Here is a 22,473-nt window from a genome sequence, read left to right as displayed (position 1 = left end):
AATGTAAGCATATCATTTACACTGCAGATCTTGATGCCCAACTCACGTCTGTAATGTTTACGTATTTCCAATGTGCACCACATGTGGGGGAGAAAAGAATTAGACCTGAGTCACCTTGTGGAGTGAATGTAGCATTCATAATTACATGATGATGAAGTGTGAGTTAAACAGGGGCCCGGGGGGGCTGCGTTGTCATGTAAAGGTCAGCAACAAAACAGCACCTATATCAGTAAGCGCCGTCACATACTGTACCTATTTCTGACAATAGGGGCATTAAGAGGTTATTATGGTTCACAATCTGGATTTAATTGCTACAATTATCAGTGTTGGTGCTGTGTACCGACGCTGATACTCATTCATTCTTTTGTTTTGGGGGGGTGGGGTTATAATTTGTGTATACAGTGGATATTAAAATTCAGGGAACAACTGCTAGAAATAACGCTCTAAACTCACGTCACTCTGTTTAAAAGGGTTGTGGATTTTGTTTTAAGGATGTAGAATTCTTTATAATTCATTTGTCTTTGGCATAATTTAATTATCATTAAGCCAAAGACAAATGTGAGATCATTATGATTCACATTATGATCTGCAGCAGTTTGTGGATTTCTTCAATCTGAATCTTGTCCAATCAAATCCATTCTACTTAATGTTCAATGTAAAATAGCAGAAGCACTTGTAGACTCCTCCGGGTTAACAAACTTTCATCAACCTTAACTTTTCAAACAACCAATGTGGCCCAACGCATGGGCATCTAAAACTGACTTTCATCAGTCTGCTGTTGACCTCTGACCCCTACACTACCTTCTTGCAATTGTCAACAATTAGCCAATAGACTCAGTACTTGTTTGTGCGTGCTGTCCCAGGTACGCCAATGGTCGTTTAAAAACTGGACTGTTTGTAAGTTCAGAACCCTTGTTAGCCCCTGATTGGTTGCTTCCGCCCCCCTCCATCACTCAGACCCTGTGGTCATGTCAGAGCGGCACGAGGGCTCAGAGCTCTGTGATTGACAGGTTTAGGAGAGGATGCGGTCAGAGTGAAGCTTTAATGATCTGTAGCGAGTGTATCAGATGAGGCAGACAAGGCAGGTAGTCAATGGCAACAGAGATCCACAAGCCTGCTTGGTTTAATGTACAGTATGTGTGTGTCGGTTTTTTTCTTACTTTACTTGACAACACAGCGGCACTTTAGCCCGTGACACAATACGTCCAAAAATAAAGACAAAAAATCCCATCAGCCTCAGCTGCACTTGGGATTTCACGCTAACATAGCATTACGCGTATGTTAGCATGCTAGCATGGTGTTACGTGATGACAATAAACGTTCAAACCAGGTGTGAAAATGTAAAGCTGAGCCTGAGATGTGACGTTGAATCCTTTTGCCATGAGGTCAAACTTTACATCTGTTAAATAAGATCTAAGAAAAGCAACATCATCACTCTATTTTTCATCTATCCAACAGTTCTCTGGTTATTTGAGCATTAGACTATAAAGTGTAAAGCGCTGTGGTACCACACGCTGTGGTATGACTCATTAACAGAACCACACAGCATGCAGCACAATCTATAACGTACAAAGTGAACCTGGAATACTGCCCTGGATTCAAGAATCCCTTAGCCAGTCTCTCCTCCAAAACCTCTCAAGGAAATGTCTTCATTATTCTGACTCTGTGCTTTGTAGAGTTCTGTTTTCCTTCTAAAGCATGAGTGTCCTCACCCACAGTGACACCTGCTCCTCCGTGCATCTCACTGCCACCACTGTGTGGGCTAACTTGCCTTGGCAAAATAGTTCAGCGGTGGATTTACTGACTCTCAGCGAGGACCAGAGTGGAAGACGCCTTCACACAGAGCTCAGAGCTCGGTGATGCTCCCGGTAACCCACACTGAAGATGTCAGAGGTCACAGTGGATGAAGCGAACAGAAAGAGTTGCGTCATTAATCACTAGTTTGCATTCAGCTGATAGAGGAAGTATTCATACGACCTAGGACCTAGGATGACACATAAATATGGTTATTTTGTTGACTATGCAAATACATGTCTGTATGTTGTTCAGCTTGTATATGCGTGTGTGTGCGTGTGTGCGTGTGTGTGTGAGTCATTCAGAGCGATCCAGAATAGAATGTGGATGACGTGTTTTTCTCTTTCTCCCTCCCTCTCTCTGTCACTCTGTGTGTGTGTGTGTGTGTGCGTGTGTGTGTGTGTGTGTGTGTATTCACAGTTAACCCCCATTGATCAGAATGAAATAATTAGATTGATAGGCGCCTTGGCAGAGGCTTTGATTTGATAAAGCACAGAGACACAGACCGACATACAGATTCAGTTCAGTTGAGGTTGCAGTGGTTCCACTTGATGGAAGTCTCAAAGATCGGAGATATGACGGCCTTTCAACCACACCAAACCAAGAAGCATTTTAAAACAGAATCTATATTTTCTAAACCTTTTTTTTTCTTTAGCTCATGCTCTATGGTCGATACTCTCTGGTGATTCAGGAACGACTGGGTGGAGATCACAGGACTGAACATCACTGATTAGACGGAGGCAAGCCAAAGAACAAGACACAGCAAAACATCAGCGCTTTTCATCTATTTCATCTACGAGGAGAGCCAGAAACTTTGAGTTATCCGTCCGAAATGAGAAATTATTTCCACAGAAGCTACATTTACAGCTGTATTTTAGACATAACTTGATCTTGCTCCCATAGTCTTTGTTGTATTTGAAGTTGGAAGGGAATAAAAGCATTCCAACTCTGGATAGTTTTAGGGTAAAGTTGCTCCTATGCTTGACTCCCACAGGTGAGGCCGTCACCCATCATGGATGTGGCAAGGGGCTGTCTGAACTGGCAGCGAGTGGGGGAGAAGCGAGAGTATCTGAAGTCAGGATATGGAGATAATATTAGCTTTGCACAATGATGAATTCAGCAAAAACTTAAAGTGAATTTTGGATCTAGAGTAAATTGTGTTGTAGTGTTCCATAATGCCCCCTCTGAGAGTTACATTCATGTCTCAACTAAATTGGTTCGTAATTTGGCAGTTTATGTAAAATACAATGACAAGAATACAGCAACAAACCTGAAAAAACTGTCAAAAAAGTATAGAATCTCAAAAACGCCAAGAAATGAAGGCAAACGTCGCTTCTATAGGCCGACGTTCCAGACATTTCTCGCACACTCACTTCCCAAAACATTTCAGCGAAAACGTCTTAAAAAAGAGTTTGAGCGATGTGTTTTTTTCTCCCTTTAATTCTGATTTGTGAGATGTGCCGTGTCGGTGATGTGTTTGGAGACAGGTGTTGTTGGTGTTTGTCTGTGACCAGCAGTGTGTGTGAATGACCAAACGTGGGCTGAAGTTGTTTAATATCGTCTGTCATAAGCTGAGTGTGTGGAAATGCTGTCGGGCTGCAGTGTGGAGTTTGTTTTCTCCCACAGCATCTGGAGGGGTGACTGATTACTCTCTCTCTCTTTTTCTCTTTCTCTCTCTCTCTCTCTCTCTCTCTCTCTCTCTCTCTCCTCTCAGACAGGAAACAAAGGATTTTGTTTTTATTACTTTTTGGGTTACCTCACCTAATTTCAGTGTTTACATGGCAGCTTAACAACTAAACATCCAGGAGACAACCTGGACCAACACAGAGCCACAAGACCGGGTCCATCAGAACCGAGGGTAAAGAAACCACACCAAACAGCGGTCGGCTCTTACGGGAACACATATACTGTCGGATCCACCAGCATCAGATCCAAAGAATCCATATAAAACAGAGCCTGTACAGGAAGAGATGTTACAAACTTACATCTCACAAAGACAGAAAGTCTAACAAACCCAGACATGAGGAAACCAGAACCAAACCCCAACATCTCGTATTAAAAATCTAGATCAAACAGAACCCAATCTGTCAAAACAAGGTCAGACAGACAAGTGGCAAAGAATCCATATTTTCACATAAGTTTCACATATAATCCCGTTACTTCTCTTCTTATACATTTACAGTCCTTAAACTTAAAAGTAGTTATATTACAGATATGACTCCAGGAGCAGCATCACTAGATTTCTGATCCAAATGAAATCCAGTTATAATACTTTCATTTTCTGTCTATATTTCTCCAGTAGCAGTACAGTTATTTGCTAATATCCACTGTGTGCCTGTTGAATGACCTGGTGTTTGGATAGCCTTGACAGAGACACAGTGGTATAAAAGGAAAACTGCAAAACTGCAAAAACTACAGTGCAGTAACACACAAAAATGACATCTCGGCTACATTCACACTGCAGGTCTCAACGCCAATTCCGAGCCTCTTTTTTTCTTCTTCCTATGTCGCATTTTTTTCCCCAGCTTCTTTACATCTTCCTCTTTTAAGTGGCTTATATCTGGTACCACCTACGTTAACACGAGTTAGACCTGAGACAACCCACGTGCACACAAAAAGGTTTCAGTTTGGGAGATGGAGGTAAAATACTGCAATGGACACGAACAAGACGGGGATGACTAAGTAAACTGTTGCTCTTTAAAGGTCTGGGGTGACTTCATTAAATTCTAAGAGGGAGAAGAATGATTAGAGCACTTGTTGCACTGATGTCTGCATGTAGGTGAGGACTCAAGATTGGAGGCATTGCGTGGTTGAAAGCTTTGACAGCGATCAGTGGTCTTGCACAATGACGGGTCCCCCCTTAGGGTCATCTACTGCCTACTTCATTCATATGCAGGCAAAGTATATGAATGTGGCCTTGTATGGCATGCAAGGCAAAGAAAAGCAAGTGTCAACAATGACAAATAAGGCAAACGCCAAAATGAGACGGATCAGCACCTGAATGAATTCGTTCCCACCCTTCCACCACCACCTTTTCTTCTAAATCACTTCATTACAATTGAAGTTATCTCACTAAAGAAACGTAAGATGCATGCCTGTGAAAAGGTAAAGTAGTTAATAAAGCATTTCTGCATCACGGCCCTTGCTTTTCCCTCCATCCATCCATCCAGAGTGTGAACAGTGTCCTGAGCATCTGCTCTGCCTGAGCTCGGTGCTGACCCAGCCAACACTTAGGGATCAAGTCTTTCAATTCAGAAGTCTCCTGTGTTAACCGTAATCTCCCTGATTTTTTTTTAGAGCGCGCACAAAATCCCCAAACTGTTCTCCCAGCTCGCTGTCTGACTTTTGAAGGTCATCACAGTTCACGGTTGAGTTTAGAAATATCAACATTGAGCTGGCGGGAGGAAAGTTGAAGATGGAGTAAAAATATTTGAGTTACACTTCGATTTTTATATGAATATAAATGTTATGTGCTCTCAGTCTGCATAACCACATCCTCAGCTTCATTGTGGTCAATATAGAGTGACTATACAGTAAATAAATATACACACTTGACAGGACACCATCAGAAAAGTGACTTCAACACAATAGAAGTGCCATTTCTTTACTGTTATTTACTCAAGTAGGTGTATAGTTAATATAATAATACCTCAGTCCTAATGCTGTTAGTCTGCTAATGTATTATTTGAGCACACAGTATACTAAAGCAGCAATTTGGAAATCTACATAATTATTATATATACGTATATATATGTATATTTATATTGTAGAGCACATTGCATCACTAATGCTGTGAAACCATGGAGATGATTTCTAGATGTTATAGTGAATTATAAGGGGATAAACATGCACACAAATGCACACTGATGTCAACAAAAACTCACTATTAAGTAGCACAAACCTATCAATCCATCACAGGAACATCATAAGGATATTATAAAACCACTGTCACACTCTAAAGCCCTGTAGTGGTTTAAAACATTACACACACACAGTGATCCCTGTCTGGATAATCATATTCTAAGGTACATTAAGGTCACAAGCCCTATACACTCACACTACAGAGAATATGACACGCTTCAGTCCACCTATAGGAAATCTAGAGAAATATTACAAGAATATTATAGCGCACTCGGGCAGCATTGTAAGACCTTAAGCTAATAACGCAGACACGTTTTCTGAATATGATAGTTAAGACAAGTAGGGATATAAGATAATCAAAAGGTGGCATAAGGTCACTACATACAGTACTCACTCCAACTCCAACTTGGACAATCGCACAGATATTACAGGAAGTGCTACCGACTCACAACAAAGGTTCACTAATGCTGTACACTGAGTAATGATATTACAGAAACCTACACAGATGTTATGTTATAGAATGTAAGTAACACCACGCAGACGCAAGGAAACACTAGAGTAGCCCCTGACTACAGCGTAAAATATCACAGTAACATTATATACTGTATACGCCTCGATTAGACAATGACTGAGTGATTCCTATTATACGATACTGCATGTCTGTACAGTATTGCAGAGATATAAGGGGGATACAATAGCGGCAACGCACAAGACACTATGGGGATATTTTAGGAATACCACAGGAGACAGTGTCACCAAAACAATAGAAACATAGGGACACACTATGGGAATATTACTGCGATGTTATAGAACATGAGGAGAGACGGCGAAACTCAGGAGAGCCAATTAACATACTGACACACTGTAAGAATATCACCAGGATTATATAATGAATTTAGAAGAGCCCGAGACACTGTGTTGATATTATAGGAAACTACAGGACAGACTGTCACTCAAACTCATCAGACACACTGGAAGAACATTATAGGAACATCACAGAGGTACCAGAGCAGACAATGTCCCTGTATAGAGCCGCATGGGTGACACAGAAAGCCAGTGACAAGAAACACCACCGGCATATCACAAACAAGAAGACTGACAGAAAAAGAAGGGAAGACAAAGAAAAAACATACTGAAATGGCGACGATGGAGACTCTTCTCTCTTTCTGTCTCTTCTTCCTCTCCTCCTCTGGTTGGAAAGTCTGCAGCCAGTCAGCCTCCTCTCTCTCTCTCCCTCTCCCTCTCTCTCTCTCTCTCTCTCTCTCTCTCTCTCCGCTTGTCTATTCTCTTTTTTCCTCTCTCTACCTCCCTCCTGCGCTCTCTGCGTCTTGCTGCTCTCTCTCTCGCTCGCTCGCTCTCTCTCTCTCCCCGCCTGCCGGTGTCTCTCTATCCGCCTCTCTCTCTTTTGTCGGCGTGATATCTGGCCATGCCTTCACTGGCGGTGAGAGAGATGGATGGAAGAGAACGGGGAGGAGGAGGAGGGGGGGGGAGAGGAGGAGGAGTGGGAGGAGGAGGAGGGGGAGGGGGAGGGAGACCCAGACAGGCAGGAGGAGGGAGGAGAGGAGGATGATGATGATGAAGATGATGGAGGGAAAGGCAGACACTGCAGCAGCAGAAGAAGAAGGCGGGTTTACCTCTCTCTCTCATTTAGTCCTCTTCCTTTGCTCCTTCCCTCTTTCTCTCCTCTTTATTCCTCGTCTTCTCGGGGACGCGCACGCAAAGCGGGCACCACGCCGCGCCCGATTGAGAGACAATGGGGACGCGCATGCTGGCGCCAAGCTTGGCAAAGCAATGCCTACCTCTCTCGACCGCTCGTAACTCTCTCTCTCTCTCTCTCCCTCTCTCGCGCGCGCGTGAGTCAACTGAATTCACTTGTAAGCGTGTAGACACGGTGCGCGCGCGCACGGGGAAAGCAGTATGTGTGCGCGCGTATGTGTGTGTGTGCTTGTGAGAGAGATCTGCGGGGTAAAAAATCAAAACAACACCCAGGAACTGGCTGCAGGGCTGCCACACACACACACACACACACACACACACACACATACCCATAATTCCCTTTGTTCAGCTCTAAGTGAACAAAGAGTATACAGATAAAGTTGGAAGGGGGTAGGATTAGTATGAAATGCAGGTAAGTGTGGGTAGGAAATGGAATGAGGCATGTAGAGGAAAGCAAAGGAAAGAAGGGCAGAAGTCTATTATGCCATCCGTCCTAATTTCCTTCCCTATTTCCTTCCTGTTCTTCCACCTTTCCACTTCCCTTCATTTTGACTTCATGTTTGCTCGCTTTAGTGGCCTTCCATCCTTTCTTTGTCTCGTTCCTCCATTCCTCCCATCTTTGCGAAATTTCCTCCATCCTTTCCTCACTTTTTCCTCTCCTTGTCCTACTTCCTACCCTTCATTTTGCATCCTTTCCTTCCCTTCCTTCTTTTAATCTTCTCTACTTTCCAGCTTGTCTCCCTCTGTGGTTCTGTTGTTCCCATTCCTTCTCCCTCATCATTCCTTCCTTCCTAACCCTTCAATCATTCCTACCTTTCCGTACCTCCTTCCTTATATTCCACCATCTTTTCTCTCCAGACTAAGTAGTCCTAAATTTACCTATCCTTTTATTAACTATTCCTTCCATCTTCCTTCCATCCTTCTCTCTCTTTCCTCTTTCAATGTCATTTTGACTCCCTCCACATGGCTCATCTTTCTGTCCTTTCTAACTCAATTCTTCACTTATTTTCCTTCCGTCTCTCTTCCTCTTCCTCGTTGCTTCCTACTTTTCATCCTTTCACACTTCACACGTTTAATTTCCTCATCTTTCCATTGTCTGTGTTCCTTTAACCCCACTTTCCCTCCACCTATCTGTTGGCCGTTCCTCAGCCACTCTTTCCTCCCTATCTCCTCTCCTGTTGTTCCACCACTCTATTAATCTCCCCTTCTTCCCTCTTTTATTCTGTCTCGCTGCTCTGACTTTATCTACGGCGGAGAGGAGTAAACTGAGGACACGGAGCGGGCGAGAGACAGAGTGTGAGATAGAAAGAGAGCGAGAGGGAGTGGTAGAGCGGGCTTGGTTTTTCACAGGCTGACCTAGTTAGACCCCCTCATCAATAAAACATTGAGACTCTCCCTCTCTCTCTCTCCCTCACCCTATCTCACTCTCTCTCTATCTGTCTCACCCCTTCTCTCTCTCTCTCTCTCTCTCTCTCTCTCTCTCTCTCTGTGTCTCTCAGTATTGTCATTTTCTGCCTACAAGTCACATTCCATGTTATATTCAAGTATCTGAGCCTGGTCTGTAGAACCAAGACTAACATGTTAAACACTTAAGTATCCCCACAAGGCTGTAAAGCTCATTACACTCCAATAGAGAAAAAGGAAGAGCAGTCATTAGAGTGCAAACCTCCAACAGGTCAAACAAGCATAAACAAAATTTGTCTTTTGAGAAACAAATTTCCACTGTAAGAAAAAAAAAAGTTAATAACAAGTATCCAGATCTGGGACAAACAAATGTGTCCATAAAGTTCCCCAAGAACACATTCTGTGAGTTTTTTCCCTTTGACAACACAGCGTTTCAAATTATGACTGATTCTGTACTTTCTTATCTACTTTGTACTTTTAATGAAAATTCATCACTTCCACCTCTGTGTTACACTAAAAGCAATCAAAAGAGGAGTTTTCTTGTGAAACATGTCCAGGAAGTGTTAACTTTCATTCATAGCAGCTTAACACACACGCACATGTCTGCACATATATGTCATGACTGTGTTGTTGCACTGATTTATGGTTAATGGTGTGAGTTGGTATAGATATCATGGCTTTTATTGAGGAGTTTATGTTCAGAAACTTTCCGGTTGCAGGATGATTCTCTCTGACCACAATGACACTTTTACACACTCAGACATATATAACACACACACACACACACACGCTCACAGCAGCCTCATACTAATCTAAACTGGATAAATCAGATTTCTGTTGTCGTGGCCTGTTTGGATCTGAATCAACACATGATGTCAGCTCGCTCTCTCTCTCTCTCTCTCTCTCTCTTTCTCTCTCCGGGTCTGCAGTGTGTAGGTGTGCAGCAGTGTGTAATGGGTTTTTCAGAGCAGCTCTGCAGCCTGAAGCTTCCACCGGGCTCAGTGGGAGAAAGTCAATTACAGCAGGGCTGAGCCTGGCCTGCGGGGGGGCGTATGGGATGGAGATAAGACCGTAAAGATGGCTGCCGCTGAGCGCTCCCTGGCTGCATGTATGGGCGGCGAGTGCTGCACTTTGCCCTCCTGCATATTTCCAGACAGAAAGCCAGAAACCTGCAGTAGAGATGCAGGGGCTGAGGGGCTTAGACTGAGACTGAAGCCAGTGGAGAAGATGCTCTGACAATCTGGTATCTAGAATTGTTTATTTCAAAATCCATGTCTGTTATTGATCGCCTTTATTGATTTACACTTTAAGGGCCAATCAGTATTTCTTTCACCACACAAATGAATGTATATTCATATTCAGTCGGAGTTCATATAGAAAAGTTTCATTTCACTATTCATACTCAAAAGTTTGAGTTGTTGAGCCTTTATGAAAGCGAAACCTTGCACTAAATTCAGTTAATCTGAATGGATCTGTTGAAATTAGAGGTTTTATCCTAGTATAAAAGCATTGATTTCTACTTTAAAATGTAAATTTGATTGTGAACCAAAGAAGCTTGTGTTCCAAAAGCCAACAGTTAGTTAGCATTTTCATTCATCTTATCATAAAGCCTTGATTTTATGACAAAATTAAGCTGTGTATTTACATGCAAGTCTATAAAACTTTCACAGTTTTGTCCATTAGAACCTCAACTGTGATTTTTGAGGTTGTTACAAATGATTTTTTGAAACTTAAGGTTAAACATACTTAAAAAGATGTTTGAAAGTACATGAATTCATGCTGGTACTTGATTTTAACTATGGATTTTTGTTGTTGTTCACATACTTTGGGTTATATTTACTAAGAATTTTTGAAAGCTTCATGTTTGAGTTCCTGCCTTATTGCAGTGGTTCTTTATTCAGCCTGAAGATTGCCTGAGATTATGCTTATTTTTCTCATCCATACTGAATGAATGAATTGTTTATTTCCATGTCCTGTGTCATTAAGGGCTTGTAGGCTGCATATCTTAATGCAAACAAAACAGAAACAAGGTCAGATAAATAATATAGATTAGATCAAACTTGGATCAATAGTACTCAAACTGATACCACAGTCACGTATACAGACTGGCCACACTTAAAATAAATCAGAATGATATAACTATAACACTATAACTAAATGATAGGCAGAACAGTACATACTGAGAGATCAAACAGGGCACTGCTCCTTCTGATCCAGGCCTCCTCTATAAATAGAGCTATTTTACAGAGTTCATTATCCCAAAAAACATTTAATCTTTTTGCAGTCATTCATCCATATCACATCTTGGTGTTCTAACAACATTCACCTGTACAGGTTTTCTTGTACACTAGTTGCTATTAAAGCGATTAAAGGATTCCCTCCCTAGTCGGCACATAAAGCGACGTCTTCTAGTTCAACGACAATAGCCTCTTTGGTCATATTTACATTCCAACTTGATGTATTCCGAAATTGACCCTCCTGCATGTTTTACCCGGGTCCCTTGGTTTTCATGAAGAGGTTCCTTTCTCCAGGCATATTGAGTAACCAGTTCCATAACGTCAGCATCCTGGCTCTCCACCTAACATCGCACAGCTCCCAGCCCAAGCCTCCAGTGACTGTTGGAGTGGGCGCAAACTTATGTACCCCTGCAAAATATCTTGCTACTCTGTTATGCACACCCTCATTTCTGGGATACTTTTTAAAGCCACAAATAAGGCTTAAAATTGGAAATACACAAAACGGATAAAACTTAAAAAATGTTGCAAATCCCATTTTTCTTCAGGGTCATGTTTTTTCCCCAATTATATCACCAAGTGTTCTGTATACACATCTTGCACTGACCCTGTGTGTAAGATGCTCATCTAAGTACACGCCAATATATTTATATGATTCAAGGTAATCCAGCAAATATTGTCCAAAATAAAATTCAAAGGTCTATCTTATTCTGTTTAATTGTGAGGCATCATTCATTACACCAAATCTGCGCAGTTGTTAACATCTTCTTCCTCATTTTCTGCCAGCAGTGTTATATTACCCGTACAAAGAAATATGCTGAGGACATCGTTCACACACCTCACACCAGCCTCCAGGCTTTTAATTTCTTTTGCTAGATCATTTATATAGACTGCAAACAAGTTGGTGATAATGGATCCCCCTTCTTAACTCCAAATGAGGTACTAAGCCAGCCTGTTTGAAACTCATTTACACAAACTCACGCCACAGGTGCAAGATAAAGAGATTGAATTGCATAATAAAACATTTCTCTGTATTCCTGTTTGTATGAACCAATATGCCACAGCGGTCTATTGACATAATCAGACGCCTTCTGGAAAATAAATGAAGCATGCATGTGTGTAAGTGTTAGGAAAAACCCTCTCAAAATCTGGATGGTTAAATCTGGATGGTATTGTAATATATAATGACCGCGGGCCAATTTGAAGGCCTAAAACAGAAAATCTTCCCTTGTCAGCTGCAGGAAACGTTAAAAACTTCCTCCGACTGCACTCTGCAGTATTAGCAGATGGAGACAATTGAGGAGTTGGGTATTTTACTGGCGTTACAGAGGTGACGGAAAGAGCAGCAGCTGAGACGACGGAGGACATGTGCGATCTATAAATGATTCCCTGCTCGCTCGATCGGCTTCTCAATACTTTCAGCCATTTTCTACCGCAGCCACTTTTATCTACAACCTGATTTACACATTATCAACTAATAGGCGGTTCATCCGTGAAGGACACACAGCTAGATAGGACGCAAAGTCTCCCCAGATTGAATCATTATTGTTTAATATCAATGAAACAGGAGCAGATATACGAGTCCTGGTGGTGAAACAGGAGCGGAACTTTGTTTTGGTCGTGTCTCTGTGCTGTCGGGTATAAATCCTCAGCTCAGATGGCGGCGAGGCGACAGCAGCAGCAGCAACCAGGGAGGCTTTGTGGCTTTGTTGTTGTTGTTGTTGTTTTTGTGTTTGCTCTGAGCCGCCCAACGCTTGTGGGATTCAGGACACACACCGCCATGAGCAATACACACAGCACACACAGCATAAAAAAGGTGCACGTAGAAAACATGCACACACACCGAGACACACTCATCTGGGGAGAGAGAGAGAGAGACGCGAAAATGTACAGCACAAGCATGTATCCGTGTAAAAATTTACACACAATGATATGCGTGCCTACATGATGAAACATGCAGGAGTGCCTTGCTCAAGGAGACTTTTTTGATTGAACAAACGAGCTGTGAAGACGAGCAATACTGTACTGTATCTATGTTATTGTGTATGTGTGGGTGTGTGGACTCAGTTTTTTTATGTCTGAAAAGGAATCATGACAGCAGTTCCAGTGAGAGGAGTGTGTGTCTTTGTGTGTGTGTGTCTCTTTGTGTGCGTGTGTGTGCACATATGTGTGTTTCCGATCCTAAAGCTCCTCGCCGCACAGGATTAGTGGTGTTGCATCTCAAACCGAGAGAGAGGGAGAGAGAAAGAGGGAGGGAGAGAGAGAGGGTGCATGTCAGGCTGATGGTGTCTCTCTGCAGAAGCTAATCAGCTCCAGTGGTTTTCATCCTGCAGTGAGCTGATTACAGCATTAGACCCTATATACCCCCTATTCACCTCACAGAACCCCATACACACAGAGACTCACCATATACCAACCCACCCCACTTTATACACACACGCACAGACTTTAAATATATACATTTCAATCATCTATACACCCTCACTCCTCTTCTACACTGTAAACCTCCCTGTACCCTCTTCTTCCCCCTGCAGTGGTGTGTAGTTACATTTACTGTCGTACGTCATAGTCACGAGAAAAGATCCCACCCTCGTCTGAAATCAAGTGAACGGAGATAGTAGGAGATTGTGGTCAGATTCTGATTTAGAATAAGCAGGAGGACACGGGAGCTTGCACACACTCGCATGTCCTGATCCCCCTGGTGGTCTGTGAGGAGAGAGGAACAGACACACACACACGGAGAGGAGGGAAAGGGGAGGAAACGGTGTGAGAGAGGATATTAAATATGCAGCTTTGACACTAGAATAAGTTAGTTTGACGAGTACTTTCACTCCTAATTGAGTCATTGTGGAGTATATTTTTGACTCTATACCCACCTCGACCACGTTAACCATCTTTATACCAGCACTCTACCATATATAGCCTAATATAGTTCTGCACGGCATGCCAAGCGGTCTCATCAAGTGCTTTCAGACCTAAAGTTAGCGACTAAATTAGGAGCAACTTCACCCAGAACTATCTGGAGTAGGAATGAGGTTCCTTCAACCAGATCCTTGCTCGCACTCCCATCACACTGCGAGTACTGTGAAAACTATGACCCATATAATGCGACGGCTGTGTCGCAACATAGGGAGACGTTCTGAAATACTTGTTCATTTTCAAATGGACAACTCAAATTCTCTCTGGATCTCTGGAGACACACTTCCCTTTTTCTTCACAATTTAGTGTGTTTTTCCATCCTTGGAAGTTTCGAAACTTTAACCCTGTTCACACTGGGGTCATTTCATACCTGTTCGATGTCTGGTTGGTGTTCGGAAAGACACAAACCACATGAGAATGCAGGTGGAAATGTCTCACACCGAGTGGAACTGAATGAGGCTAAAGATCAGGATCTAATGCAGATACAAGAAGCACTGAAATGAACTGCTTCAAATTTCGGGCTTCATGCACCATACTGTGTATACTGGCTCCCAAATCTGCTGTGTAACCCCGTAGATTCCCTATGCGCTCCCCTACACATCCTGCTACACTGCGATAACAAACTCTGACACCAAACAGACACTAATTAGGATTAATTACATTTTCCATAATGCAGCTGATGACAAGGATGTCTCTGGACTACAGTCTCGCTCTGTTCCCCTGTTCTTTCAGTCTGTGGAAGTACAAGGGGGATTGGTCTGCTGTCTGTGTGTGTGTTTGTGTGTGTCTGTGTGTGTGTGTGTGTGTGTGTGTGTGTGTGTGTGTGTGTGTGTGTGTGTGTGTGTGTGTGTGTGTTGGGACAGGCTATATATCCCTGGTGTCTCGCCTCCCCTGCTTTATATTCTGCTGCCGCTCTCTCTAGCTCCCCCTCTCTTTCTCTCTCTCTCTCTCTCTCTCTCACACACACACATGCGAATGGACAGATGGGAGAAAGAACGAGAGAAACAGGGAGCAGTAAAGCAAGAAAGCAAGCCCCATACTGAACAGTTCTTTCTTCCTTTCCCTCCCTCCGTCCTCCCCCTCTCCTTTATTCCTTACAGCCATACCATCCCCCCTTCATTCATCCTTTTCTTCTCACACACCCCTCCATCCTTCCATCCTTCCATTCATCCTTCTCTTTCCCTTCTATCTGCCCTTTCATCGCTTGCATCACTTTCACGCCATCATCACTTCATCCTTACTTTCCTCCCGTTCTTTTTTTTCTGTCAATCTCAGCATTATTTCTTTATCCTCCTTTGTCCTCCATCCATCCTACACTTTCGTTCGCTCATTTCCTACAACAAAGATTATCTCCCCTTTCCTTTGCTCCCCTGACTTTGTTCTATTCATCGCTACATTCTCTTCTCTCCTCCCTATCTGCAAAATCAGGATTCTCCTCTCCTCATATCCTCCCTATTCCTGTCTTCTCCCCCTCTCCTCTGCTCTCCTCTCCTCTCCTCTCCTCTCCTCTCCTCTCCTCTCCTCTCCTCTTCTCTCCATAGAAACTTTCTCCTGTGGTTCCTCTGTTGCTGCCTCAGGCACACAGTTTTCCTCCCAGCTCCTACTCAAAGCTCTTAACACCTCCTTCATAAAACACACACACACACACACACACACACACACACACACACACACTAGAATTCAGTCATCTAATGTTATTGATGCCTGTCATGTTGCGATGGGATGTACGTTCAATGTTCAGATGTGGAGATTTGGCTGTGTGTGTGCGTGTGTGTGTGTTGGAGGGTAAATTATTCATTGCCCCTTGAAATGCAAAAGACAGCTGAGGTGAGGGAACTGCCGTGCTATGTAGGTCACTTTCTATCTCGCACGGCCGCAGCACTGCTAACAGTGAGGCGAGGAAGCGAAGAGAAGCGAATCGTCTGGCGATTGATGAGCTGCCAATCAGCAACACACAGGCTCGCTACCGGCCAAGGAGAGGAACAGGAAGTGAGGCTGAGAGTGAACTCTTCTACACTTGCTCCCTCATGGGGACGATCTGTGCGATAACCTGAATCTCATAAAGTGATGAGACCAAAAATTTTACTCTAGCCAAAAAAACAACAAAAAAACGATTTTATTTGCATTTCATATGTGATTAGATTTTTAGTTTAGTTAAGATAAATGGGAGTGATTGGGTAGTTAAATGATTTTAGTAAATCCTCCAGGCTCTGATTCCAGGGTCTCGACAAACTCTTTCCACTTGGGTTAGTAATTGTGGTCTGAAGTATGAGGAAAGTGCAAACTTTTGACCTGGTGGTGGCACCATGGGTGAACATTCAGGCAAAAACATCAGTACAGTCACACAGCCAGCATAGCTAGAAAAACGTGTGAAAATATATCGATTCAATGTGACAATGTGGTATATAATAAGCAGCTTTTCACATGGATCCATCTGACTTGAGTTTTTAATATTCAACACAAACACTGATGAGCTCAAAGATGTTTTTCAAGAAGAAGGAGTTGAAATAATGAAGTCTAAGAATAGTCTTGGCATATGTCAGTGGATCTCACACAGCAAAAGAAATGAAGTCTGGAGAACGAGCTGGATCAGTGAGGCTGCTAACCGAGCATTTACCCAGCAGGGGGCGCTGCTTCGAAATCATCGACCACACAAACCAGAAGGGCCTCTGGTGTAACATAAAGGGGAATTAATGTGAATAAAATGTCATTCAGGAGACTTTCAGCAGCTTGTACGATGCAATGTTACTAAGGCATTCCATACTGTGCCACCCTCCCCCCTCCCCTCTCTTTCTCCTCATCTCCTCGGCTGGGAGGGGTGGGGGGTGGGAGGGGGACGTCTGTCGTCTCCGTGGAAACAGGCAGCCATTTTGGATTCTCACAGGGAAGCTGATGGCGTAAAATGCGGCTGCCATCAATCAAACTGTGGTTCCCCACGGCGACGGAGCTTCTGATCCAACACACGCACGCACACACACAGGGATTTAAAGGTGCAGCATGCAGCGACATTATGATGATTCACTTATGTTCTTCATATATTTCACATTTCCTCTTTTTTGATAATTATTTCCCCTTTTTTGAAGGTAAGTGAAGTGAAGTGAAGGATTATTATTGCCACATTTGGGTTGAGGAAATGATCACTGTATTAATCTCTATCAATTTATCATATTTTTTTTGGCTGCAAAATTGACTTTATATTAAATGTTTTCACTGGGAGCAACAATGCTGTCAAACGAACAACTTTTTTTTTTTCTTTTTCTTTAGGTCATATTTTGAGGCCAATTACAATAGTAATAATAAAACGAATGTGGGGGTCCTCCAAATTTAGGTCCCGAATAAGATATCTTAACACCAGCTGTCCACCCTCTGCCCAAACTTTAACCTGTCTGTCTATCTGCCTGCCATCTATCCATTCATTCCTGATTTTATGGAAGTGCGGTGCATCTCATTCCAGGGTTTGGGAGGTTTGAGGCTGATTTCTGCATAAGGAATAAAGGGATTTGAGGCTGAATTAAGGAACATGATGCCTAGGAGAGCGGCTGAGTCTGCAGGAGGCTGATTAACTTTTAATAAAACTCAGGCATAGAGAAGAGTGTGTGAGGCGTACTGTTCACTTACAACTGCAACAGCTGAATATTCATGATACTTTTTCAGTTTTGAAGTTCCTTGTACGTGACTGTAAACCACTTTCATCACCGTCTCTTTTACCAATTTCATCTGAAATTTGAATTTCAAGTGTATATTTGTGCACAAGACAGAACCCTACAATTTCTCACAATGGAATGAATATAGTTTGTCCATTGCATGAAAACTTAGTGGCTCATACTGCTTGCAACATCATTACTACCACATTTGTACAGATAGTGGATGCAGAGTGGTGAGGAGAAAGAGGGAGGAATGACACCCTTGTTAGGCATCGTGCTTCAAGCAAGTACAGCAACCACTGTCATGTTGGAATATAACAAATAATGTCAACACATATATAAGTAAATGCAGTGACTGAAGTTGATATAGTACAAGTAACCAAATGGCTGACCCCGGGAAAGTCTGGAGTAATTCACACAAACAATTACAGCGTCTCTCTCTCTCTCCAGGAGGGCTAGATAACACATATCTGCCAATAGGTGAAGAGGTCACTGTAATACACTTTATCAAAGCCTCAAACATCTGTGGCCAGGAAGAAGGAAGAGAGGGGGTTTGCATAGACGGGCAGTCAGGGGGAGCTTCCTCAGATCAAATGGCTAATTACACTATACTGTTGTTATTTAATTTACACAAAGAGTATTCTACTTTCCCCCACAGACAGCTGTTCATCCCTCAGATTTGAATCTTAGCGCTGCCCCTCTTGAAGCTGGCTGACCAATAGATAACAGTTAAACTACAGTGTCATCAGTGAATTGATGACGCCTTGTGTTTGCGGCATAAATGCAATTGTACGCGGAAACTCACGGCCTGACCCACGACACAAGGACGGGGGCAGGACGAGCGCTCTTCAATGTCTTATTCCAGTAAAAACCCATCTGAGAATTTCAGTTCATCTTTGCCTCATCATTCACCACCAAAACAACGAACACGAAGAAAGACCATCAGAAAGGTCCTTTTTTCAATAGTCATTTCACTACCCACAGCAACAACAACAGAAGTAATGGAGTAAATCAAGAAGAATGAATGACTTGTCTCTCTGACTCTCTTCATCCAAATAAACAGATAGAAGGGCTCGGACCTGACCACATTATTGTGTAACTATTTGGGATGCGGGAAGCTGTGGTTGATAGCGGCAGCACGTTTGTTCCACCCAACAGAACCCTCGAGCGCACAAAACCCTGTATAGGAGCTACGCTAAGCAGTGTAGCTCAGGTATAGATTTGGTGCAAAAAATGGTTCAAAATGTAGCTCCTGATACCTTGGTGATAAATAAAAGCTTCTTCCTGAGTTCCTGAAAAAGTTCCTGGGGTGGAAAAAGCACTTTTGGAGTCAACTTTGAGCAAAGCTGTGATCCACTCGATGCCAATTTCAATTCAGCCTTATTTAGCTTACAATAAATGTGAATCTAAGTAAAATACTTAGTGTAACTTGGAACTAGAGGTCTAAAGGCAAGTGCAAAAATATGTTAAGGAAAAGTAGAAAGCCTAATTCTAAATAATAAGTAAAAAAGTTTTACTTTCCAACTTATTTTTATTGATTTGATTTATTTTTGTTGTTAAAGTCAAGTGACAAATAGGTTGAGATGCCTGTCAGCCAATCGGAATGAAAGGTCTGCAGTAACGATGATGTAATTAGGTTTAACGATTCAGCATGAGCCTGAATATGATTTTTTTAATGAACAGTTTTTTGTTCTGAGCAGCAGACAGCCATTGCATTCTAAAGTGAGATGGAAATGTCATGACCCGGGGGGCAAAGTTTACCGCCCATACACACGCACACACGCACACGTGCACACGCGCACACACGCGCGCGCGCACACACACACACACACACACAAACCACACACACACACAGAGCTCAACTGAAGCCAAGTCAATACACAGGAATTAACTTAGCATTTACTCAGGAAAATGAGGTCAGTCTGTGCTGTGGCGTCAAAAGAATAGGGTGGGGGTAATGGGGTGGAGGTGGGGATGGTCCAGATAACCACCAAAGCTGTTCCCGTTGACCGGGAATCGAAACTCGTCAACTGCTTGGAAGGCAGCTATGCTTACCACTATACCACCAACGCTGTTTTCTCTCTGTTCAGGCGAAGAAGACTAAGGAAAAGTTCCTCAATCCTGAAGTTACTGTAAAGACTAGGCAGGGAATCCTTTGGAGAACCTGCTGGCAAGGGTTCTAGTCACTGAGCCGCCCTGCAGTGAACAACTTGCATTGGCCGGGAATCGAACCCGGGTCAACTGCTTGGAAGCCACTATGCTTACCACTATACCACCAACGCTGTTTTCTCTCTATTCAGGGCCAAGACTTTTCAGGAAAAGTTCCTCAAACCTCAGGTTATTGTGAAGACTAAGCAGGGAATCCATCCGAGGACCTGCTAGCAACGGTTCTATTCACTGAGCTGCCCTGCAGCTAAAAGCCTGCGTTGGCCGGGAATAGAACCCGGGTCAACTGCTTGGAAGGCAGCTATGCTTACCACTATACCACCAACGCTGTTTTCTCTCTATCCAGGCCAAGATTTTTCAGGAAAAGTTCCTCAAACCTCAGGCTATTGTAAAGACTAAGCAGGGAATCCTTTGGAGAACCTGCTAGCAGTGGTTCTTGTCATTGAGCTGCCCTGCAGCTAAAAGCATGCGTTGGCCGGGAATCGAACCCGGGTCAACTGCTTGGAAGGCAGCTATGCTTACCATTATACCACCAACGCTGTTTTCTCTGCATTCACGCCAAGATTTTTCAGGAAAAAGTTTCTCAGACCTCAGGTTATCGTGAAGACGAAGCAGGGAATCCTTTGGAGAACCTGCTAGCAACAGTTCTTGTCACTGAGCTGCCCTGAAGCTAAAAGCCTGTGTTGACCGGGAATCGAAACTCGTCAACTGCTTGGAAGGCAGCTATGCTTACCACTATACCACCAACGCTGTTTTCTCTCTGTTCAGGCCAAGATTTTTCAGGAAAAGTTCCTCAATGCTGAGGTTGCTGTAAAGACTAAGCAGGGAATCCTTTCGAGGACCTGCTGGCAAGTGTTCTAGTCACTGAGCCGCCCTGCAGTGAACAACTTGCGTTGGTCGGGAATCGAACCCGGGTCAACTGCTTGGAAGCCACTATGCTTACCACTATACCACCAACGCTGTTTTCTCTCTATTCAGGGCCAAGATTTTTCAGGAAAAGTTCCTCAAACCTCAGGTTATTGTGAAGACGAAGCAGGGAATCCTTTGGAGAACCTGCTAGCAACAGTTCTTGTCACTGAGCTGCCCTGCAGCTAAAAGCCTGCGTTGACCGGGAATCGAAACTCGTCAACTGCTTGGAAGGCAGCTATGCTTACCACTATACCACCAACGCTGTGTCTCTGCATTCAGGCCAAGATTTTTCAGGAAAAAGTTTCTCAGACCTCAGGTTATCATGAAGACGAAGCAGGGAATCCTTTGGAGAACCTGCTAGCAACAGTTCTTGTCACTGAGCTGCCCTGCAGCTAAAAGCCTACGTTAGCCGGGAATCGCACCCAGGTCAACTGCATGGAAGGCAGCTATGCTTACCACTATACCACCAACGCTGTTTTATATCCATTCAGGGCCAGGATTTTCCAGAAACAGTTCCTCAAACCTCAGGTTATTGTAAAGAATAAGCAGGGAATACATCCGAGGACCTGCTAGCAACAGTTCTATTCACTGAGCTGCCCTGCAGCTAAAAGCCTGCGTTAGCCGGGAATCGAAACTCGTCAACTGCTTGGAAGGCAGCTATGCTTACCACTATACCACCAACGCTGTTTTCTCTCTGTTCAGGCCAAGATTTTTCAGGAAAAGTTCCTCAATACTGAGGTTATTGTGAAGACTAAGCAGGGAATTGATCCGAGGACCTGCTAGCAACAGTTCTATTCACTGAGCTGCCCTGCAGCTAAAAGACTGCGTTGGCCGGGAATCGAACCCGGGTCAACTGCTTGGAAGGCAGCTATGCTTACCACTATACCACCAACGCTGTTTTCTCACTGTTCAGGCCAAGATTTTTCAGGAAAAGTCCCTCAATGCTGAGGTTACTGTAAAGACGAAGCAGGGAATCCTTTCAAGGACCTGCTGGCAAGGGTTCTAGTCACTGAGCCGCCCTGCAGTGAACAACTTGCGTTGGCCGGGAATCGAACCCGGGTCAACTGCTTGGAAGGCAGCTATGCTTACCACTATACCACCAACGCTGTTTTCTCTCTATCCAGGCCAAGATTTTTCAGGAAAAGTTCCTGAAACCTCAGGCTATTGTAAAGACTAAGCAGGGAATCCTTTGGAGAACCTGCTAGCAACGGTTCTTGTCATTGAGCTGCCCTGCAGCTAAAAGCATGCGTTGGCCGGGAATCGAACCCGGGTCAACTGCTTGGAAGGCAGCTATGCTTACCATTATACCACCAACACTGTTTTCTCCTTGTCAGGCCAAGATTTTTCGAGATAAAGTTCCTCAGACCTCAGGTTATCGGGAAGACGAAACAGGGAATCCTTTGGAGAACCTGCTAGCAACAGTTCTTGTCACTGAGCTGCCCTGCAGCTAAAAGCCTGCGTTGGCCGGGAATCGAACCCGGGTCAACTGCTTGGAAGGCAGCTATGCTTACCACTATACCACCAACGCTGTTTTCTCCTTGTCAGGCCAAGATTTTTCAAGAAAAGTTCCTGAAACCTCAGGCTATTGTAAAGACTAAGCAGGGAATCCTTTGGAGAACCTGCTAGCAACGGTTCTTGTCATTGAGCTGCCCTGCAGCTAAAAGCATGTGTTGGCCGGGAATCGAACCCGGGTCAACTGCTTGGAAGGCAGCTATGCTTACCACTATACCACCAACGCTGTTTTCTCTCTGTTCAGGCCAAGATTTTTCAGGATAAAGTTCCTCAGACCTCAGGTTATCATGAAGACGAAGCAGGGAATCCTTTGG

At 43.6% G+C, this 22,473-nt stretch overlaps 7 non-coding genes across 7 annotated transcripts; all 7 read right to left on the bottom strand.

Moving 5' to 3' along the window:
* Positions 1-19,994: 19,994 nt before the first annotated feature.
* On the bottom strand, positions 19,995-20,066 carry trnag-ucc (transfer RNA glycine (anticodon UCC)). Its single transcript has one exon. It is a non-coding gene; the product is annotated as a tRNA-Gly (tRNA).
* A 139-nt stretch (positions 20,067-20,205) lies between these two features.
* Positions 20,206-20,277, bottom strand: trnag-ucc (transfer RNA glycine (anticodon UCC)). The gene has a single exon. It is a non-coding gene; the product is annotated as a tRNA-Gly (tRNA).
* A 1,193-nt stretch (positions 20,278-21,470) lies between these two features.
* On the bottom strand, positions 21,471-21,542 carry trnag-ucc (transfer RNA glycine (anticodon UCC)). Its single transcript has one exon. It is a non-coding gene; the product is annotated as a tRNA-Gly (tRNA).
* Positions 21,543-21,681: 139 nt separating this feature from the next.
* Positions 21,682-21,753, bottom strand: trnag-ucc (transfer RNA glycine (anticodon UCC)). Its single transcript has one exon. It is a non-coding gene; the product is annotated as a tRNA-Gly (tRNA).
* A 139-nt stretch (positions 21,754-21,892) lies between these two features.
* On the bottom strand, positions 21,893-21,964 carry trnag-ucc (transfer RNA glycine (anticodon UCC)). Its single transcript has one exon. It is a non-coding gene; the product is annotated as a tRNA-Gly (tRNA).
* A 139-nt stretch (positions 21,965-22,103) lies between these two features.
* On the bottom strand, positions 22,104-22,175 carry trnag-ucc (transfer RNA glycine (anticodon UCC)). Its single transcript has one exon. It is a non-coding gene; the product is annotated as a tRNA-Gly (tRNA).
* A 138-nt stretch (positions 22,176-22,313) lies between these two features.
* Positions 22,314-22,385, bottom strand: trnag-ucc (transfer RNA glycine (anticodon UCC)). Its single transcript has one exon. It is a non-coding gene; the product is annotated as a tRNA-Gly (tRNA).
* Positions 22,386-22,473: the final 88 nt, after the last annotated feature.

The sequence above is a fragment of the Genypterus blacodes genome, unplaced genomic scaffold (genome assembly GCF_046128005.1).
Source record: "Genypterus blacodes isolate CSIRO-AG114 ecotype Tasmania unplaced genomic scaffold, CSIRO-AGI_Gbla_v1 ptg000064l_1, whole genome shotgun sequence".
Classification (NCBI taxonomy): Eukaryota; Metazoa; Chordata; class Actinopteri; order Ophidiiformes; family Ophidiidae; genus Genypterus; species Genypterus blacodes.
Note: the sequence above shows the minus strand (reverse complement) of the source record. Positions and strands in the feature narration are given on the sequence as shown.